A 23413-nucleotide genomic window follows, 5' to 3' on the forward strand; every position below is an offset into this window, starting at 1 on the left:
CCTTGACCTCGGTTGGTGTCCCATCTTAACTTTCATGGGCCTACCTGGGTTGTGTTGTGTGCAAATCATGCATCTGCGGCAGTGTTTGGCTATATCTCTTCCCATTCCCTTCCACCACCACTCTCCCTAGACTTGCTATCATAGCTTCCCTGCCTGTATGTGAGAGCCGGTGGTGCAGCTCAAACAAGGTGTTTTGTATGCACGCTGATGCTACCATCTTGTCTGCTTTCCTCCAGGCACCATCCTCCCCTTTAAGTGCTCCCTGCATTTTCCATCTCTCTCTCTGCCTGTGGGGTGTCCTCCTGCAGCTGCTGTATGTGAATCGCATCTTCCGTTAGTTCAATTGTCGCTGTTGGAACCTCATCAATTGTTTCCTGCTCTAAGGTTCTCTGGGCTACTCAGTCTGCGGCTTGGTTCCCTTTGAATTTCAGCCATCCTGGACTATCCTTCCCTGGCTCCTTTGGTGCGCTTTGATTTTTATTACTACAGCCTGTTTTGGCTGTTTGCTGGTGCTCAGCAGTGCGTGGATTCTCAACTGGTGTTTGATGGGGGTTCCCCATGCTTTTCCCAGCGCACTGCCTCTGTATGACTTGCTCTATTTCAGTGGCTGCAGTACTTTCCTTGTCCTATTCCTTGCCTGTGGGGCCCTATAGTCTCTGGCAAGGTGTCCCTGTCGGCCACAGTTGTGGCAGAATAGTTTGGTTCTGCCTTCGCCTCCATTCCAGTTGACTTCGCTGTTGGGTTTTGATTTCATTGTGGGAGCTTCTGCCTCCTGCACCCTGCTAGGCCACTCTACCAGGTCATCATAATTTTGGGGCATTATCACTCCCATTTTCAGGCTGGATTAATGGGTGCCAGAAAGCCCGTCTCTAAACGCCTGAATGAATGCCTGGTCCCCATGATCTGGGTTTGCTTGACCTGAGCACTCCTGCTATACCCTAAATAATCATTCCCTGTATTCAGAGGCTCCTTCCCTTTTAGGCTGTTGAGTGATTGTGATTTTGCTCTAGCTCGTGAGAGCATTTCCTCATACCCGCTGGATCTCTTCTTTAAAATAGGCGAAGGGTGCCTGCTGGCCATCTATCTCAGCTGTAAGGGCAACAACATGTGTCCACCCCAAAAGTCACGGGCTGCTGTGGCTTCAGGTCCGCCAGCTCCCTGTCTCCATTTGTCTGCTGGGCAGGCTGCCAGGACCAGCTGGTGCATATCCCTCAAGTGCAGTTGGTGCTCAACCCATATACTGTCTAGCTCTTCCCAGGATCTTGTGTTTGCACTTCGGGGCTGTAATTTGCTCACGGAGGCCATGATCGGTTGCCCTTCTCCCAGGGTAAAGGGTTATACTTTGCTTTTGGCTACAACTCTGTTCCCCCCTCTAGTGACTGGCGCTAGATTATATTCTTGCACCCTCTGCTGAGGGAGCAGTTGATCCCTGCTGTACAGTTTCGTAGGAGGGGAAAAAGTCAGTCTCCCTTTCCTCCTGTACTTTTTGTAATCTTTGTTTCAGCTGCTTTATCCCATCCCCCAGCTCCTCATTTCATTCTTGGCCTTTTCTCCACCTGCTAGTGGAGGCACCTACTTGTTCAGTTAGGCCTGCTAATTGGTACACTGATATTACACCTTTTTAGTTTTCTTTTGTTTTGCTTTATTAATCAAATTCCGCTGCTGTTCTAATGTCTGGGATGGGTCCCAACCCCTTTTCTTCATCTAGTCTGTCAGCACTAGTCTGTTTGTTTTGTATTTCTCAATAAGGGTACCTGCAGCATCCCCTTTAAAATCTTGATCTGCCATCTCGGCGATTGTGTACCCCTGGATACCACCAACAGTAAAGTGTCCTTATCCAGTGGGACTTCTCTACCCACTGACCACTAAGACTGCCCCAGCACCTGTGTGGCCGTAGCAGCCTCCTAGCAAGGTATGTTCTCTGCCGGCGGGACTTCTCTACCCTCCTGGCCACCACTACTAGTTGCTACTTACCAATCGGCTGGGAATTTTGATTCATTACGGTGTGCTGTCTACTAGCACTCCTCTACCCTCCCGGCCACCTCTACTGTTCCAATGCCATCCGATAGGCCCAGAAACCTACCTCTACCCCGGTGTGCTCTCTACTGGGGGGATTTTTACCCTCCTAGCCACTGTCGCTATTCAAGCTCTGCTGTTCTACTACAGACTGACAGGATATGATGGTTACTCACAGTGTCCACACTTCCCACCTCAGCAACGTGCTGCTCCACTGGAGGTTTGGTCAGAGTGATCAGCTTCTTTTCCTCACCACTTCAATTGAAAACACAATAACAGATAGCACCTAACCTTCGACTAGGCTCTAACTGGACTCTGCAATTCTCACCCCTACAGAGTCCAACATTACTCGCATTTGCCACTTGTGCTTCACAACTCCTAGTGCCCTTGATGCTTCAATTCCCACTTCAATTCCCAACTATCGTGTGGGGGGCTACTCCTCTGAACAACCATTTGGGGCAGGCAGTACCTCGTCCTCTGGTCGTTTCAACACAAGCAGCTGGTTATCACGCCAGTTAGTACACTTTCTCACTTATGCTCCACGGGCATGCACTTATACACAACCCAGTACTATCGCACAGGTTATACGTCACAATGGTATACCCTTTTAAACTGTGTCTTTGGCCCGATCTGACTCTTCCCATTTTCAAATTCAAAGTGTTTCTTACACTGGCTCCCTGATCACGCCCTTTGATCAGAGCACCAGGAATAGGAGACCCTGCTAGCAGTGCCAGTTGTTGTGGGGAATATCACCAGCATCAGAATCAGAATAGGGAATCATCAACAGAGTTTATGGTACAAGGAAATACTGGAGCTCCGGGGAGAGAGAGAGAGAGAGAGAGAGAGAGAGACGTCCGCCAGCACAGCTGTCAGCAGCGAGCCTTCTCTCCCCCTCGGAGCACATGTCATGATATTTTATACATTTCATGGTATACTATTTCAAGTATCGAGTCTTTGTTTGTACAGCATAGTTTGTTTACAGAAAACATTACAGAATCATTGCCAGTTTCTGCTACTCGGAAGTCCATTGCTGCAGTAATTGGTCGTGATTGTTCTTCCTGAGAAGGAAAATCGTTTCCATTACTGCAAATCTGGAGTATTAACACTTGTATACAAGCAGTCTTAGGTAGTTAACATTTCTATTGGAGGTGGTAGCTGGACTCAGAATCTTTGGCGGGCAGTAGACATTACTGATGTGTATTCTCTCCCCAACCGCCTAAACTAATCATTTATGTTCTGTGTCTATTGTGCTGGTATCCTGTTAGCCTCAGGCAGTATCTGTGTATGCTTTGCTGTGCTTTCCTAAATAATGGCTCAGCGGCCATCTTGTGTGCTAAGTGACCAACTTCTGGCTCAGCAGCCATCTTGTTTATGTGTGCCCATGTTATGTTATTCAGGTGGATATCCTCAATAGGTATGGGTTACTACCGGATTAAACTACAGTACCTCGGGCATATACCTGAGGCCGTTACCTGTCAAGTTTACCAGTGGTCCCTATTGACTGTATGGTCCTGATAGCTACAAACTCGGCTGGGTTTATCGCAGGTCTCTAGGTCCCTTCAGTTTATCCTTTCACCTAGGAGTGAGAGGGATTCACTTTAAGTCAATCCTAATGCCTTCTCAGCTAAGTTCTAGACTTAACATACCAACACAAAGGTAAACATATCTTATCAAATAAAGGTTCGGCGAATACGAAGTGTGTGGTGTAAAATATAATAGAAATTTATCAATATAATAAGTTGAATACTCACAATCAGATGTTTTCAGTTAATCACAATCGTTACAGCCTTTTTGAATGTTCTTAAAAGATACCTAGGATAAAAGCAGAGCTTAATACCTGAGTGTCCCAAATGGGATCTTCTTAGACTAGTGTGTTTCAGCTAGTTGGTTCAGATTGTATCTTCTTCAGGCTAGAATGCAGTGCCTCAACCGAGAATCTTTTAGGCAGGCGTATTTCAGCAAGCTCTTAGCCGTTCGTATGTTTCATCCGATCGGTCCGTATTTTGCACAAATGTGTCTTTTCTGCAAGCCTGGTGGTTCAGAGGATGGTTGGGTGACTCATTGTCTGTGTTTCAAGACAAGAGTGAGTTCTGTCTGTTTTAGCTCTGCTTTTATATCCCTTACAGTCTAAGTTAAGCAATTACATCATTTGTTTAAAGAACTGGAATCTCAAACTGTGCCTCGGTCAGCATTGTTTAAAGGTCGCGTTAAACACTTAATTAGCTGAGAAAACAATAAGTAGCTGATAAGTAGCTGGTAGAGAGCAGTTGCCACATAGTCATAGTTATACTTAATTGTTGCTAGGCTAAAATACAATAAAGAGTTAATAGTATCATTGTTGCTACAATCTAATATAATCAGGTAAAATTCCACAGAAGAATTGAGTCTTTTCATGAAGAAGTAGACAGATCCCATGACACTTAACGAGTTAATAGCATCATTGCTGTTAAGCTTAATCTTATACAATATAATATAATCAGGTAAAATTCCACAGAGGAATCGAGTCTTTTCATGAAGAAGTAGACGGATCCCATGACACTTAACGAGTTAATAGCACCATTGTTGTTAAGCTTAATCTTATACAATATAATATAATCAGGTAAAATTCCACAGAGGAATCGAGTCTTTTCATGAAGAAGTAATGGATCCCGTGACATCCCCCTCTTGAAAAGCGAGATTTCCCCATGTGTCTTTAAAAAGTTCAAATGATAGCTGAACAGAGTTCTACAATGATTGTTGTACCAATAGCAGCATGTATCAGGAGTTTTTCGTTTTTCTGCGCTCCATTATTATTATCTTCACTTTATTCATCAGCGGTGTAGTTTGTTGCAGTTGACGCTCTTATTATGAGAGCTATTGTGAGTAAAGCAGAAAAGGCAACATTAAATCAACGCATACATTTCATTTAATTATGCGAAATTATTCTGAGTCAGACTTCCCATGGCGGGTTTCATGATCAGATTCAGTTGTTGGGGTTCCGACGAATTTCATCAGTGGATTTCGTTTCCAATCATGTTGGTGGTCAAAGAGCCGGACCTCTGGTTTCCATGTTGGTTTTGGTTCGGGGCCTTGACAGCCATCGTGTTTCCAACTGTACCATGAAGTTTGTTGGACCATCCGTTTTGGTCTTTCATTCAGAATCCTCATTTTGTACTCATGGTAGTCTTTGGGATCCTGTTTGCGGTCTCTTTCGCATGCCATGTAGGGGGATATTTTGTGTTTTCTCCGGAGTTCCCTCAGGAGGCAGTCATTGTATCCAGGTGGGTTCTTATATTCTCTTTCCGTCCATTTCCAATCATGGGTCGGTGATGTATAAGTTACCACCGTTTCTATGGCTTTAGGTGACCATGTCCATTTTGACCATTCGGTTATCATATCGATTTGTGGATGAGGTAACGGTCTGTTGGCTTCTCTGGTTACGTAATTAAACTCGTCTTGTTTTATGTTGGATCGGAGCATGTTTAGGTCAGTTAGGTTTTCTTCATTCCGCTTTTGTAGTTTTGCAACATAGTTCAGACAGTCCACAAAGGTATATTTTCCTTTGGAGAGTATCATTAAGTGTTCAGCCAGGTTATGGCCTCTTCTACGGTCATACTGTACCATATATTCTTTTGAAAGGGGTGTTTGTCGAATGCGTTCCCCTTTGATCAAATCTGGGTCTGGCAACATCTTTGTTGGTTTGCATACAGAAAGTAATATGTTCATATTCAATTCTTCGAATAGCATTGAGCAAAATGTGCATATTAGTCTCTGTGCCTTTTTACGTCCATTACAATTTAAACATTGTCCAATGTTGTGTTCTTTTAGAACTGTTCTTGGCTCAGTCCACCATCCGTATTCCGTGTGGTGTTGGTTTCCTTCTTTCTAGTTACCCATTCTTTAATTTTTGGATATTGATAAAGGAATATTGAGGTTGTTTTTTTTTCGCATAGATGCAGAGGGTTTGTTGAGTTCCAGTAATGTAAGTTTTTGGTTCCATTTTGGTACGCAGGTTTTCTGTGGTTTTGGTTTCTTCCAAGGTGGTAGCTGCTTGGACTTATTTTGTTTTTCTGATTTAGCGTCACCCAAAGACGGGTCGTGTCTGTGTTTCAAAGGTTTGGTTTGGTTTTTGGTTTGGACAAACGAAGGTTTATCCTGGTTTGAGGTCTGTGTTAAGACCGAATGACAGACAATTAATGTCTTTAGAATCAAGTGAATGGTAGCACAAGAAATGGCCCATTCTGGTTCATAATTAAAAGATATGATTATGGTTGAGGAGATCAGTGTTAAAAACGATCCCCATTCTCCCTTAGTAATTTCAAATTTTCTTCGTTTAAATTCAAAGCCAATCATAATTGTGAGAATTAGTCCTATACCTAGGGTCAAATGGACCCATTTATATTCTACCAAGCCCCAAAGGAGCTGGAGTCCTTTCAGAATGTTTCCTCCTATAATGGGTAGGTGGTGGCAGTAGGCGTCCCATAGACTTACGGGCATGACTACAGGGCTAAATTGTTCTTTCATGTGGGAGAAAATATCACATTGGTTCGAGAAATTCCCGTTCCTTCACAATAGTTCAGAGTCCCAAGTAAGTCTTGGTTTTGTTTTCCCAGGAAGTCTAGGACTTCTTGGTATTTGGTTGTGGTTTCATCCATGCTTGCCGGTCGAGGAAGCAGAATGTGGTTTATTTTCGTTCTGGAATCAATCCTTTGATTAATGGCTTGAGAAATGGCCAAATTACGACCACAAACACCCAGAGTAGGATAAGTCCCACTAAGAGCGGTGTATATTGTTCTAGGCCAAGTCATGATAGAATCCAAATGTTTGCAGTAGTTTGTAATACTGACATAGTCCCTGCATTAATATGCAAGTTATCATACCAATTTTTTCTTGATTCTTCTACACATATTTTTATCTCTTCCTGTAGAGTTTTTTGGTCAGCCTTCCTTTCTTTTGATATTAGGTTCTGGAGGGTCTTTAGCTTCTCGTCATCCGTTGGGCCCGAGAAGGTTATCTCCATCCATTGCTTTTCTGAATAGATGGTTAGCATTCTTTCAAAATGTTCTAGGTCAGGTTTGGGTTTTTCTATTTTTAGATTAATTTTTTTCTGCCGGGTTCTTATAAGTTTCTCTGTTTTGTCTCATAATTTTGCCATTACATCCGACATGTCCTGTCGTAACATTAAATTCTCCTGACTGGTTTGTTAGCCAGGTATTTCCAGATGGGAAGTACTCTATCTGGCAATCTTTTTTTTTTAACATATTGAACCGTGTTATTATCACAGGGTTTTAATAGGATTAAATTAGAGAATTCGATCAGTTGAGGCTGATTGTTAATTTGAATACATTTTTCCTTTTTCAGCCACCCATTTTTTAGGCTTTGCCAAATTGGTTGTTTTATTTTAGTTTCGTAATTTTCGTTTGCGAGGATGGATTTGATCTCTACTAGTGAGATCTTTAGTTGTTGATCTTTGTTTTCCACGTGGGATCTGTATACCCTTGAGGTTAAATCAGCTATTGTCCTGTTTTCTGTTCTTACGGTGTTATGCAACCATCGTCTAGTTATTACATTTAATTGATTTCTAAGGTCATTAAAGGCAATTTGCCAGGCTTGGTCTTTTTTGATTGTTATCACTTCTATTATTAGGTTTTTTGAGTTTTCCCATTGTATTTTCTGATTTTTGAATAAATCCTTAATATATGCTTCTGCCTGTTGTTGTCTATTATTATTATTATTATTATCATTATCGTTGCTGTTACTGCTTTTTTTGATTTGTGGTTATCACCAGCCATCTATCAGGAGAAGATTGTTCCCAAAAGGTGGCATTCTGCTTTGTTTTGTAGCAGTACATCCTGCCCCAATGGTAGCAGTACAGAGTTGTATTTTCTACTTTTATTTCAGTTCCCTGTCTTTGTGGGTCTTTTAAGAAGTATTTTAATTTTTTCCAGTCTTGATATACTGATTTCCATTTAGATGTTTGATTTCCATCTGGGTTTTCTGCCTCAGTGTTATACTTTTTGGTATTATTTTCATAGTAATTATCCTAAGGAACTTCATAAGTGTATCCACATTTAAATCTACCGTGTTCTATATATACTACTTTTCCTGAGTTGGGAATTTTTGCAGGACCATGGTCCATGGGTTTCATTTCTTTTTGCTCTATTATCATTTGGGCAGTTTTGGAGGAGAGCGGTATTGTATCCTGATGGGCTATAACATTGTGTGGCTTTATCGGTGCATCCAATTATATGGGTGTTATTTTTATAATAATAGGATAGGAGCAGTTATAGTGGTTTTTTGATCCTGGATCTGATAGTCTGAACGGTTATACGTTTTGTATAAACAGTAGAGCCATCTATCTCTCTCTGAGGTTTCTTCATTTGTTGTAACATTTTGTATACTATAAGATAGTAATTCGTCTATCCAATTTTGTATAAGATTATCTATTCTTTGATCTTGTTCTTGGTTTTCATTCACAAGCTCCTGTTTTAAGACTATTATGTCTAAGGTGTATGTGTGTCCTATAATTTCTTCTCCTATTATTTCTGCTGAGGGTCTTGGATCTGTCCAAGTTTCATATTTTTGAGCTTGCGCAACATTTATCGTAATTAGTCCTAACATTACTGGGGCCATGTTGGATAGGGTTAATCCTCCTATTATTAGAGGCATTCCTGCTGAATTTGTCGAGTTACTGTTGCTGTCGGGGTTATTACCTGTGTTACATTCCAGGCTGCGCTTTATTACTGCCTGAAGTATCCATCCTATAGTTAGAAAGGCTAATACTATAAATAGTAGGGTGTGTTGAACTATATTACACTTAGAGCAGCGTTCTGCCGTGAGTTTCTTTTGTTTAATCGTCTTAGTCTCTTCTTTCTTGGGTTTTTTTTTAAGTTTAGGAGGGTTTTTTACTTTTGGTATCCTTTTGCCTTTCCCTAATTGTCCTAACTCCATATTGTTCTGTTTTTGTTTTTTTTTCTTTAAATATTTGTTTCCAATTTTTTTTCATTTCTGCTGTTTACATCTCTCTTGGAGGTTAAAAATCCCTCCATTTGTTCCCTGTGTTTCTCTTCTTCTCCTAAATATACAGCCATCCAATCTGCCATGTTCTTAGTCTTTGTTAACTGGTCTTATATTATCTACAGATAAAGTCCTTTCTTTACCTTCCTTCCCGACTGTCACTGTCCTATTTCCTACTTGGATTATCTGTTGAGGCAAATGATAGCGGGCTTTAAAGGCTCTTCCTGATTTATTTTGTTTTTTCTCTTGTACCCAATCTCCTACTTTAGGTTGCCAAAATTTTCTGTCTTCTTGAATTTTCTGTTCCCTTTGTTGTCTTAATTCTTCTTTTTTAGTTTTTAGGAGATCTATCTATTCTTTTTTAAGTTTAGTTTGGGTTTCTATTTCAGGCTTATTTTCTGTATTCATTTGTACTCCATATCTCAAATAGTGCGGAGTTATATGGTTCTCTGCTCCTAAGAGATCTATGGGTGTGTTATTGATGGCCAGCTGCACCTCCTTCAACCATTGACTCCAACTACCACCGCGAGTGCACAATAATTTTGCCAAGGCTAGTTTGACATCTTGGTTTCTCCGTTCTACCTTTCCTGCCGATTCAGGATGGTAAGGTGTGCTAAACTCAAGCTGTATCCCATGAGCGGTACACCACATGTTAAAGTCCTGGTTTTTAAAGCCAGGTCCTTGGTCTGTATGAATTACTCTGGGAGGCCCGTTAGCGACCAGAATCAACTCACTAGCTTCTATAGCATCTTGTGTCCTACAACTCTTTGTTGGGATCAGGGTGGTGAATCCGGTACATTCATCAATACATACTAGGCAATATTTATTCGGTCTTTTAAATGGCTTTTTCCCGTGAGAGGTCGGCAATGGGCCGATAAAATCCATTATCCATTTATCCCCGGGCTCCATATTTTGTGACTGAATAATTTTCGGTTCTTTTTTAGTTCCTCCCTTGATATTATATTTTAGGCAAGTTTTGCATTCATTACAATATCTTTTAACTTCTGCATTCATCCCAGGCCACCAGTATTTCTGCTTTAGGTGTGACTGAGTGGTTTTTATTCCTGGATGCACGGCCCCTAAGCCTTCGTGGGCCGTCTTGATAAGTTCTCTTCTCCCTTTTCTAGGGGGTATTATCTTAGCCTGTTCTGTGGTTTGATCTTTAAATTTGGTTTTGACTACCCCATCAGATTCTTCCCAGTAGTCCTGATTTTTAGGGTATCCTTTTACTTCCTTGCCCTGAAGTAAGTCTTCCAATTCTTTGTCCTGATTCTCTTTTTGCATTTGCCTAGTTATTACTCTTATTTTATATTCTTTTCCCAAACTTGCGGCTTTGGCTGCTCGGTCAGCTAGATCATTTCCTTTTTTGTGTTCACCTTCTTTCTGGTGTCCTCTGACATGTATTACTTTTACATTTGGGAGGTTTTCTTTTAATCTAGCTATTTCTTCCCATATTTGTCTATATTGTATGGGGTGATTCCTACAATCATGGAATCCTTTTTCACTCCATTTATCTAGTTCCTCGTTATAGCCTCTACTGGCATAAAAGCTATCTGTACAAACGAGAATTTGGAGTTCTGCAGGAAATTGGCTTGCTTCTTTTAAGGCTAATTCTAACGCCTTTACTTCTGTTTTCTGGGCTGAACCTCCCAGTGGTCCTTTTATTTCTAAGACCTTTTCTTCTTGGAACTCATTGTTTAGTTTTGTACCAATTACTATTCCTATTCCTGTTAATTTTTCTTCTTTACCTTGTTTATCCAGGCCTCTTTGGGCACTACCATCTGTATAGATGTACATATCTGGATTGAATTCAGTTTTTTCTTCAGTAGCAGCTAGTTTATATTTCGGTGTCCACCAAGTATCTGTTTTTCCTGTAAGGGGCTATATTTCTATAGTGGGGTCAGCTAGTAGGATATCCCATTTTTCATACCTGGCCGAGTGGACCCTTTGGCTCCTTTCTATTTTTTGTTGTTTGGATTGTAATTCTGCCAATTCCGTGAGGATAATTATCTTTCCTTCCCCTTGGATTTTTCTGATGGGTTCCACTGCTCTAGTTATGGCTACCCATGTTTTTTCTATTTTTGGGTATTTCCTCTCTGTTTCTGTAAAGTTTAAAGAGATATATTGGAAGGGTTTGTTCTGTCCTTGACTGGTTACTCTTACGGTGGCACTTTCTTGCCCTATAATTACTTCTAGTGTAATGTGTTTCCCTGGTTCATGCTTTCCCATGTTTTCTGCTTTATTTAATTGGTTGATTAGTTCATTTAGGTTATTTTGATCTTCTTCAGTCCATGAGAATACTTTCTCGGTTAGTTTTTTGTACAGGGGTTTAGATATTTCTGCATATCCTGGGACAAAGTCTCTGGCATAGTTACATAGGCCTAATATTGCTTGTAATTCTTTAATTTTGGTAGGAGGTTGAATATCAGCTATTTTTTCACTGTATTCTTCCGTTAGTCCTTTTCCTTCATTGGTTAGTTCCACTCCTAAGTATTTTACATTTTCTCTGGCGATCTGGGATTTTGCTAGTCCAATTATATATCCCTTATGGTACAGGTGTTCCATTATTCTATGTAGGCAGGCAAAATGTTCTTCTAGGTCACCATGAGTGATATAAATATCATCTACATAGCATTCTATTTGTCCTGGCGGAGCTAAGTTTTGTACTGTTTTTCTGACTTCTGCAGAAAATATTACTGGGCTGTTTAGGTATCCCTGAGGGAGTCTGGTCCAAACTAATTGTCTCCCTAGGGTGTCTGTTATGGCTGTATATGGCCACTCTTCTTTTGGGATTGGATGACTCCAAAATCCATTTGATAAGTCTAGGGTAGTTTTATATTTCTCCCTTCTTAAGGTATTCAATGTAGTCTGAGCTCCTTTAAAGTATGACAAGAAGGGCACTGATCCTGAATTCAAGTCTCGGTAGTCACAGACAAGTCTGTACTTTCCTGGCTTATCAGGCTTTGGTATTCCAATTATGGGTGTATTGTATGGGGATCCTTTTTCTATTAGGACTCCCTGTTCCTCAAGTCTTTCTATGACTTTTTGGATTTCCCTAGCTATCTCTGGTTTGTTGATGCCATACTTCTTTTTGATTTTGAAGTGTCCCATTCCTGTGGGAGTGGGATCAATGTTTAGATTACCGCAATGGTATGAGTCTTTTTGCCAGATTTCCCAGTGAGTTTGCACTAGGTGTTTTATTTTTGCTCTGATTTTGGGGTTGCTTTCTTTATCTAAAATTTCTTTTAAGTCTTCTGTTCTTTTGTCTTCTGTTTGTTCTAGTAGTTTGTGTCCTTTAATGTCTTCCCATCCTAATATTACTGGTTCTCCCTGGTCTTTTAGACCTTCTATAATTAGAGCTTTAGTCTCTATTTGTTTTCCATTTTTTAGGATTAATTTGATTTTTCCTACATCTGCCCATTTTACAGGTGCTCCTATGCCCTGATAAGGTTCTGTTCCTACTTTTGGTATGTTTAGTTTTTCTGCCAAACTTTTGTCCATTAATGACATTTCTGCCCCTGTGTCTAGCATTATTGTGAGCCATTGCTGTCTGTGGGGTTTATACCCCTCTATTTTTCCTTGTTCTTGAGGGTAGCATGGTTCTGCTGCTGTCTGTCTGGGTTTTCTCACCATCCCTGTCTGGTGGATTCTTTGCCCTTCTGTATTCCTTTCGTCCCCTTGTGTTTGCACTCTGGCTGATCCAGAGGTTATTGCTTGTCCCTGACTGTTTCTGGGTCTCAGGTTGTATCGTTCTTGTTGAACTTGTCCATTTGGAGGCCTAGGTCTAAAATTTTGTTGGGGTGGCCTATATTCCCGAGGTTGTTGTGGTTGCTGGGCTGGCTGTAGTGGAGGTTGGTATCCCCCTCTAGCTCTTGGGTCTTGATAATTCGGAATGGGGTTTCTCCCTAAATAGTTTGGGCTTACTCCTGGAATTGGTCTAGGAGGTAGCTGCTGTCGGGGAGGTCCCTGGTTTCTGGGTTGGACTTTTTCCACTACCTGAACCAATGGTTCATATTGGGGTCGGTATGTCCATGGTTTTCTTTGGTTTTGTTGGCGTCCTTGCGCCTTGGATTTCTGGGTTTCTGATTTAGGTTTTTCTGATTTCCTTTCCTTGGCTTCTGGTTGAGGTCCGTGGGGATTTTGTTTTCCTATTCTATCTAGGGATAGATTGAGGACTTCTCCTAAGTTGATTAATTCTTGTCTGAATACTTGCCATGGGTTTTGTCCCTGTCCTAGTGCTCTGTTTGTGGCTTCCCTGAGCCTGTTTGCATGGCCTTCATTCTGGAATTGTCTGAATAATTGCGACCTGACTTGGACATAGTTTATTTTTAGATCTTCAGCGGATTGTGCTACCTGGAGCATTGTTCTCCCTGATTCCAGGAGTGTTTTGAATATCTTGTTGGCTGCTTCTGCTCTTTGGGTTCCATATACCCGGTTGTGGGCTTCATGGAGTATGGTAACTAGATTTATGGTGGTGTGCGGTTCCTGATCTAAAGCAGGACAATCCAGGGCTTTAAATAAATCTGAATTTTCTTGGGGGGTTAGTCCTTCCAAGAAGGCTTTTAGTTTTTCGAAATGTTGAATTATATATTTTATTGCTGCTCTGTCATCTGAGGGAAAGTCTAGGAAGCAGATTTTAAAATTCTTCAGTGAGGGATCACCGTACACACGGCGGGCTGCTACCGGTTGTGGTGCTTGTCCGGCTTGTCCGGGCCTGGGATTATTGATTAGCCATCGGGCTTTTTCTACAGCATGTTGCGCCACTAGGACTTGTGCTGCTACTCTATTTAGTTGGGGTATTTGGAGCACTCTGTCTGCTGCCACTATAATTTGCTGAGCTATATCTTCTGCCCAGGCATGTTCTGACATGCCTGGTACTAGCGGTACTTCTCTTCCCCTTAGGTCTGTTTCTCTTCTAATTACTGTTACCGTATGTTGAGCTGGTAGAACGCCAGCGGTATGCTGGTGGGCTGGTTCTAGGGGGTTTCCAGTTCCATCTGCTGGTATGCATCCATCATAGTGATGGTGAGTTCCATCTACATATTCTATTCTGAACCTGTATCGGAGTCTTGCTGCTATAGGTTCTCCATTGAGTCTGTTTAGTCCTTCTAGGACTGACTCATCTGCCCTCAGTCTTACCTCCTGACCTCTTAGGTTAGGTGGGGAGACTATATTGTCGTTTCCTGCTGCGACTATTTCTGCCCAATCATTTCTAAAATAACAGGCAGGTATATTGGCCATTTTCTTTTTCTTTTTGAGGGGCTTTTATTTTTTTGTACTATTCGCTATATCCCTACAGAAGGAGTTTATTTGGTGACAAAGATAATATTTACGCCGTGAGGTTCAAGATAGTGCAATCTCTCGAGCCCCACGTTGGGCGCCAATTGTTATGTTATTCAGGTGGATATCCTCAATAGGTATGGGTTACTACCGGATTAAACTACAGTACCTCGGGCATATACCTGAGGCCGTTACCTGTCAAGTTTACCAGTGGTCCCTATTGACTGTATGGTCCTGATAGCTACAAACTCGGCTGGGTTTATCGCAGGTCTCTAGGTCCCTTCAGTTTATCCTTTCACCTAGGAGTGAGAGGGATTCACTTTAAGTCAATCCTAATGCCTTCTCAGCTAAGTTCTAGACTTAACATACCAACACAAAGGTAAACATATCTTATCAAATAAAGGTTCGGCGAATACGAAGTGTGTGGTGTAAAATATAATAGAAATTTATCAATATAATAAGTTGAATACTCACAATCAGATGTTTTCAGTTAATCACAATCGTTACAGCCTTTTTGAATGTTCTTAAAAGATACCTAGGATAAAAGCAGAGCTTAATACCTGAGTGTCCCAAATGGGATCTTCTTAGACTAGTGTGTTTCAGCTAGTTGGTTCAGATTGTATCTTCTTCAGGCTAGAATGCAGTGCCTCAACCGAGAATCTTTTAGGCAGGCGTATTTCAGCAAGCTCTTAGCCGTTCGTATGTTTCATCCGATCGGTCCGTATTTTGCACAAATGTGTCTTTTCTGCAAGCCTGGTGGTTCAGAGGATGGTTGGGTGACTCATTGTCTGTGTTTCAAGACAAGAGTGAGTTCTGTCTGTTTTAGCTCTGCTTTTATATCCCTTACAGTCTAAGTTAAGCAATTACATCATTTGTTTAAAGAACTGGAATCTCAAACTGTGCCTCGGTCAGCATTGTTTAAAGGTCGCGTTAAACACTTAATTAGCTGAGAAAACAATAAGTAGCTGATAAGTAGCTGGTAGAGAGCAGTTGCCACATAGTCATAGTTATACTTAATTGTTGCTAGGCTAAAATACAATAAAGAGTTAATAGTATCATTGTTGCTACAATCTAATATAATCAGGTAAAATTCCACAGAAGAATTGAGTCTTTTCATGAAGAAGTAGACAGATCCCATGACACTTAACGAGTTAATAGCATCATTGCTGTTAAGCTTAATCTTATACAATATAATATAATCAGGTAAAATTCCACAGAGGAATCGAGTCTTTTCATGAAGAAGTAGACGGATCCCATGACACTTAACGAGTTAATAGCATCATTGTTGTTAAGCTTAATCTTATACAATATAATATAATCAGGTAAAATTCCACAGAGGAATCGAGTCTTTTCATGAAGAAGTAATGGATCCCGTGACACCCACTGTCAACACCCACTTCACTTTTTTTGATACATCTTATCTTCAAGACAAAGTTGATGGCACACGAGATTCCTTTGGCACCCATATCTCACAGAGTGGAGAAAACAGCACTGGCCAATAACACAAACATTCATAGAGCTATAGAGTCATACAGCACGGAACAGACCCTTTGGTCCAACTAGTCCGTGCCAACTAGGTTACCCAAATAAACTAATCCTGTTTGTCTGCATTTGGCCCGTATTCCTCTAAACCTTTCCAATTCATGTTCCTATCCAAATGTATTTTAAATTTTGCAACTGTACCTGCACCTACCACTTTGTCTGGCAGTTCATTCCATATATACACCATTTTCTATGTGAAATTGTTACTCCTCAGATCCCTTTTAAATTTTTTCTCTCTCACCTTAAAACCATGCCTTTCAGTTTTGAATGTCCCTACCCCAGAGAAAAGGCATATGCTGTTCACCTTATCTATGCCGCTCGTGATTTTATAAACCCCTATAAGGACACTCCTTAGCCTCCTTTGCTCCAGTCTCCCCTGATAACTTCAACCCTCCAGTCCAGTAACGTCCTTGTAAATCTTTTCTGCACCCTTTCCAACTTAATATCTTTCTATAGCAGGCAGCCAAAACTGTATACAGCATTGTAACGTGGCCTCAGCAATGTTCTATACAGCTGCAACATAACATCCCAAGTCCAACATTCAGTACTCTGATCAATGACTGCAAGCATGCCAATGCCTTCTTTACCACCTTACCTATGAAGTTACTTTCAAGGAACTATGTACCTTAATCCCTATGTCTGCCTGTTCGACAACATACCCTAGGGCCCTACCATTAATTGCATAAGTCCTGTCCTGGTTTGTCTTCCCAAAATGCAATACCTGACATTTAGCTAAATTAGACCCCGTTTGCCACTCCTCAGCCCCATTGACCCAGCTGATAAGATCTCATTGTACTCTTCGATAACCACCTTCACTGTCCACTATACCACCAATTTTGGTGTCATCCACAAACTTACTAACCATGCTTCCTGTAGTCTCATCTAAATCATTTGAACAATGATAATTAACCATGGTCCCAGCATCAATCCCTGATAGCGAGTTTTGAGAAGATTTGTAGCTCAGGTTGAGGTTCTGGATGTATGTTTGCTCACTGAACTGGAAGGTTCATTTCCAGACGTTTCATTTCCCTGCTAGTTAACATCTTTAGTGGGCCTCCGGGCAAAGCACTGTTGATGATTCCTGCTTTCTGTTTATATGTTTGGATTTCTTTAGGATCGTGATGTCATTTCATGTGGTGATGTCATTTCCTGTTCTTTTTCTCAGGGGGTGGTAGATGGGATCTAACTCGATGTGTTGGTTGATAGAGTTCTGGTTGGAATGCCATGTCTCTAGGAATTCTCGTGTGTGTCTCTGTTTGGCTTGTCCTAGAATGGATGAATTGTCCCAGTTGAAGTGGTGTCCTTCCTCATCTGTATGTAAGGATACTAATGAGAGAGAGTCATGTCGTTTTGTGGCTAGTTGATGTTCATGTATCCTGGTGGCTAGTTTTCTGCCTGTTTGTCTAATGTAGTATTGTGTCAGTCCTTGCACAATATTTTGTAAATAACATTAGTTTTACTTGTTGTCTGTATAGGGTCTTTCAAGTTCACTAGCTGCTGTTTTAGTGTGTTGGTGGGTTTGTGGGCTACCATGATGCCAAGAAGTCTGAGTAGTCTGGCAGTCATTTCCGAGATGCCTTTGATGTAGGAGAGAGTGGCTAGGGTTTCTGGACGTTTTTTTTTGGGTTTGTTGCTGAGAAATCTGCAGACAGTGTTCATTGGGTATCAGTTCTTTTTGAATACACTGTACAGGTGATTTTCCTCTGCTCTGCATAGTTCCTCTATGCTGTAGTGTGTGCTGGCTTGTTGGAATAATGTTCTGATCTAGCTTCGTTTGTGGATGTTGGGGTGATTGCTTCTGTAGTTCAAATTTGGTCCATATGTGTTGTTTTTCTGTTTGAAGTTCGCCATTGGCTGTCCACTTTACTGTGACATCTAGGAATGGCAGTTTGTTATTGTTTTCCTCCTCTTTAGTGAATTTTATGCCAGTGTGGGTAATATTGATGGTCTTGAAGGTTTCCTCTAATTTGTTTTGTTTAGTGATGACAAAGGTGCCGACCAAAGTTTGGGTTGGATGGTTAGCAGAACTATTTATTCGAGTCTTGCATTGCTGTCTCTGCTAAGAACGCGGATATTGGAAATCCCATGGGTGTTCTGTTGGTTTGTCTGTAGGTTTTGTTATTGAAGATGAAGTGTGTGGTAAGGCATAGGTCCACTAGCTTGACAATGCTGTCTTTGCTGATGAAGATAGTGGTGTTTGGTGTATGTGTCCTTGGGTCTTCTAATAGTGTAGGCAGTGTTTCCTTGGCCAGGTTAATGTTGATTGATGTAAACAGGTCTATTACATCAAAGGTGGCCATTATTTCATCCTCTTCTATCTTAGGAATTCAGGAATTCTTGGGTGGAGTGGATGGAGTGGTGTGAGTCTTCTACTAAGTGTTTTAGTCTTTGGTGTAGTTCCTTGGCCAATCTGTAATTGGTGTTCCAGGGAGCGAGACTAGGGGTCTGAGAGGGGGGGGGGAGTGGGGGGGGCTCCTGGTTTGTGAATTTTGGGTAATCCATAGAAGTGTGGTGTGTTGGATCTGTCTGGTCTCATTTTTTGGAAGTCAGTCTTATTTATTTCTCCAGATTTCTGAGGTTTTTTGAGTAGGACTGTGATTCGGTTCTCTAGTTGTAGGTCAGGTCTATCACCACATGTTGGTAAGTGTTGGTGTCTGTAAGTAGTGCGTTCGGTTTTTCAATGTAGTCTCTTTGATTTAGAATGACTGTCAAACGTTCTTTGTCTGCAGGTAGATAACAATGTTTTTATCTCTTTTTAGTGTTTCCTTCCTTTTTTCTGCTTAATGTTGGTGCGACTACCTGTCTGATAGTTTGCTGGGTTTCTTCTGTGAGTTGGTTGTCCTTTAGTATTGTTTCTAATGCTGCTAAGAAATCTTTCTTGTCCGTATCCTGGCAGTTGTAATTTAATCCTCTTACTAAGACGGCTTTTTCAGTGTCTGTTCAGTCAGATAAGATTTTTATCCATGCTTCTGTATTGTCAGTGTGATTACTTTGTGTAAGTTTGTCTAGTTTTTTTTCTGCAGGTCTAGTTTTTTTCATTTTCAGTGTTTGTCACTGTCTAATATCATTGGTTTGTTGTACTGTGTCTGTCCTTTTATGGTCTGTTGTATTAATGAGTGAAGATTTTTGGTGCAAAATTTCCCAGTTATATTTACGGAGACTGTTGTGGGCATTATTACTCATTTCTCTAATCATTCTGCAGCTGTTTTGCTCTGCTATTCTTTTGTTTAGTGGGGTGTTAGGGGGAGGTTTGTATTTAAGATATTTAGGTAGTACCTGTTTTCTTAGGCATTCATGCAGGAAGTACATCTGTTCGCAGGTGGCACTCTGTCGGATGGCATTCATTTCCCATTTTCGGGCCATTTTTAGTATATTGCACCCATAGGTCTTAGCGGATTTTAAGAAGATTTGTAGCTCAGGTTGAGTTCTGGATGTAGGTTTGCTCGCTGACTGGAAGGTTCATTTCCAGATGTTCGTCACCTTACGCAGTAACATCTTCAGTGGGCCTCCGGGCGAAGCACTGCTGATAATCCCTGCTTTCTACCATGGTAGCCCACAAACCCACCAACACACTAAAACAACAGCTAATGAACTTGAAAGACCCTATACAGACAACAAGCAAAACTAATGTTATTTACGAAACAGTGCAAGGACTGTAACAAACACTACATTGGACAAACAGGCAGAAAACTAGCCACCAGGATACATGAACATCAACTAGCCACAAAACGATATGACTCTCTCTCATTAGTACTCTTACATACAGATGAGGAAGGACACCACTTCATCTGGGACAACGTATCCATTCTAGGACAAGCCAAACAGAGACACACACGAAAATTCCTAGAAGCATGGCATTCCAACCGGAACTCTATCAACAAACACATCGAGTTAGACCACATCTACCACCCCCTGAGGAAAAGAACAGGAAATGACATCACCACAGGAAATGATGTTACCACATGAAATGACATCACCAACCCAAAGAAACTCAAACATATAAATAGAAATCAGGAATTATTAACAGTGCTTTGCCCGGAGGCCCATTAAAATGTTACATAGTAGGGTGATGAAACGTCTGGAAATGAACCTTCCAGCTCAGTGAGCGAGTCTACATCCAGAACCTCAACCTGATCACAGATCTCCAGCACATCAAACAATCTTCCACCATCACTGCTAGTCTCCTACCTTTGTGCCAATTTTGTATTCCATGTGTTCTAATCTTACTAATCAATCAACCATACAGAACCTTTTGAAGGCCTTGCTAGAGTCTAAGTAGATGATGTCTACTGCTCTGCCTTCATCATTTTCTCGGTCACGTCTTCAAAAAAATCAAATTTATGAAATAAAATTTCCAATGCGCAAAACCATGCTGACCATCCCTATTCAGTCTTTGCCTGTCCAAATGCATGCAAATCTTTTTTCTTAGAATCCTCTCCAACAACATACCCACCATTGACATCAGACACACTGGTCTGTAGTTCTGTAGCTTAAATAAAGGCACAATGTTAACCACATTCCAGACTTCTGGAACCTCGCCTTGGCTGTACATTATACAAATATCTCTGCAAGGGCCCCCACAATTACTTCCCTAGCTTCCCACAATGTCCTGGGATCCACTTGATCAGGTCCCTTGGGGTTATCAACTTTGTGTTTTAAGACTCCAGCACATCCTCTTCCATAATGTGGACTGATTTCAAGGCATCACTATTTATTTCTAAATGTTCTCTCGCTTCAATGTCATTTTCCAAGTAAATACTAACATGAAATATTTATTTAGTATCTCGCCCATGTCCTGTGGTTCTACGTATAGACGGCCTTGTTGATCTTTAAGGGGCCCTACACTCTCCCTCATTGTTCTTTTGCCCTTAATGTACTTGCAGAATCTCTATGGATTTCTCTTAACCTTATCGACCAAAGCTATCTCATATCCCCCTTTTGTCCTCCTGATTTCCTTTTTACATATGCCCCTATTCTCCGCAAGGGATCCACTTGTCTTTGTCTGAGGTGCCTCCTCCTTTTTCTTGATCATAGTCTCAATATTTCCAGTCATCCAGTGTGTTCTACTCCTACCAGCCTTGCTCCTCATTTTGACAGGAACATACTAAACTCTCGTCATCTCACTTTTAAAAGCCTCCCACTTCCCAGTCGTCTCCTTATCTGCGACCAGCCTACCCCAATCAAATTTCAAAGTTCCTAATATGGTCAAAGTTGGCAATGCTCAAGTTTAGAACTTTTAACTTTTATAAACGGCCAATTCTTTTCCATAACTATTTTAAAACTAATAACATTATAGCCACTGGTCCCAAAGCGCTCCCCCACTAACACCTATTAGTCACTTGCCTATTTCCCGAGAGAAGGTCGAGCTTTGCCTTTTCTCTCGTAGGGTACATTTTGGTAAAGAAAATATTCTTGAACACACTAAACAAATTCCTTCTCATTCAGGCACTGTGGCAGACCTAGTCTGTGTTTGGAAAGTTAAAATGCCCTGCAATTACAACCCTAAAGATATCTGAGATCTCCTGACATATTTGCTCCTCAATTTCCTTCTATTGTGGGGGCTATAGTACAATCTCATCAAGGTGGTCAATTCCTTCTTATTTCTCAGTTCCACCCACATAGCTTCACTGGATGATCCCCCAGGAATATCTTCTCTCAGTACAACAGTAATGTTTACTCTGATCTAAATTGCCAATCTCCCTCCTCTCTTGCCTCCACTTCTATCCTTCCTATAGCATCTGTACCCAGGAACATTGAGCTGCTCGTTCTATCCCTCCATCAGCCATATTTCTGTAATAACTATTGCTATCCCAGTCTCATGTTCCCAAACACGACCTGAGATCATTTGCCTTCCTTGTCAGGTCTTTTGCACTGAAATGCATCGGTTTAGTTCTTCAGTCTTACCTCATTCTCTGCCATGCTCTTGCCTGCCTTGCCTATTTAATTGGCACACTTTAACTTCTGAATCACCCTCAATCTTCTCTCTTTTCTCATGACTGCTTAGGATCCCTCCATCCTACCTTCATACTAGTTTAAAGCACTAGCAAATTTCCCTGCCGGGATATTGGATCCCCTTGAGTTCAGGTGTCACCCATCTCTCTTGTAGAGATCATTTCTGACTCACAAGAGATCCCAATGTTCCAAAAATCTGAATCCCTGCCCCCTGCACCACCTTCTCAGCCACTCGTTAATCTTCCCTATCCTCCAAGCATGTGGCACTGGATGTAATCATGAGATTGCTTTTTAATCTCCTGCCTACCCTCCTATATTCATTCTACAGAAGCTCATCCATTTCTCAGCCTCTGTCATGGGTACCAATGTGTACTACAACGGCCTCTAGCTGCTCATACTCCCCTTTGAGAATTTGCAGCAACTGTTCCGAGAGATTCATGAAAAGCAAGTTAAAAATCATCAGCCATATAGTCAGATTGAGACTCTGTTTCTGTTTTCTTTTTTGTTACCACAGTGCTCTGCATTTCTAGCCCATAAATCTGGTCCTGGTTCCTTCAGAAATGGAAAGTGTACTTGAGATTGAATAGTTCCTTTGCAGTTCAGGAAGTTGCAGGAAGTCAAACCATGCCCCCTTGTGTTGGCCCGTTGAGTGTCATGAGAAAAACTTCATGTCTTGTCCTCTTCACAAAGATTCAATTATGTACTTACAAATGATTGTTTGCTCCTAAACAGTTCTGAACATGTAATTTATGCATTGAAGTAGATGTGGATGGATATTTCATGAAGTTTAAAATGATAGAGCAAGTAAAGAGAAATGGTTTCCACTGGTCTAAGTGTTGATACCTGGAGGGCATCAATTTACAGAATTGGCAAAAGAACCAGCGGTGTGACAATGATTTTATAAATGTGATGAATGTTCAGGATTTGGAGTGCACTGGTGGATACAGATTCACACTCAAATTCAACAATTAATTAGATACATACTTGAAGAAGAAAAATTTCTGGAGACATATAAAAGGTGAAGGGATTCCTGTACCAAAGAGCACATTCTCAAAGGGCTGAGTGACTACTTCTTGTTCCGATATATATGATTTTATAAATTATATCTAACACATTTACTGTACTTAGTGGTTAGTGTTCTGAATATCTAGTAGTTAATTTAGATTTTTCAGAATATAATTGGTTATTAATATCTAAGCTGTAGAAAATAGGACATCTGGCTGAGAAACCGGTATTGAACTAAGACAAATTCAAACAAGCTTTTAATTTATTATAGGGAGAGAGGTTCATGTTGACTTGAGATTAATTGCTAGAAAATTCAGATGATCAATAGAGGATGGGCATATTTAACTGAAGAACTAGAAACAATCCAAACTAGAAATTATTTAATATAGTTTTTAAGAATTAACTAAAGTTTTGCCCATACCTAAAAAGGGGGAGGGGGCAGGTTTAAAGGAGATGTAAGAGGCAAGGTTTTTAAACAGAGGGTGTTAAGTGCCTGGAATGCACTATCAGAGGAGGAGGTGGAGGTGGATACAATAGCAATGTTGGAGAAGTATCTTGACAGATATATGAATAGGCAGGGAATAGAGGGATATGGACCACTTGGGATCAAAAGGCTTTTGGT

At 41.0% G+C, this 23413-nt stretch overlaps 1 protein-coding gene across 4 annotated transcripts in view; it reads left to right on the forward strand.

Annotated features, from left to right (window-relative positions):
- iqca1 (IQ motif containing with AAA domain 1) overlaps nucleotides 1-23413 on the forward strand; it is a 193671-nt gene that overhangs the window by 32975 nt on the left and 137283 nt on the right. The window contains exon 1 of one of the 4 annotated variants that reach the window (XM_060827501.1): nucleotides 2895-2945. The exons of the other annotated variants lie outside the window; for them this stretch is intronic. The gene's annotated coding sequence lies outside the window, so the exon portion shown is untranslated. Of the gene's footprint in view, nucleotides 1-2894; nucleotides 2946-23413 lie in introns of those variants that run through there. 4 annotated transcript variants of the gene reach the window in all.

This window comes from Hemiscyllium ocellatum, chromosome 7 (genome assembly GCF_020745735.1).
Source record: "Hemiscyllium ocellatum isolate sHemOce1 chromosome 7, sHemOce1.pat.X.cur, whole genome shotgun sequence".
In the NCBI taxonomy this organism is placed as follows: domain Eukaryota; kingdom Metazoa; phylum Chordata; class Chondrichthyes; order Orectolobiformes; family Hemiscylliidae; genus Hemiscyllium; species Hemiscyllium ocellatum.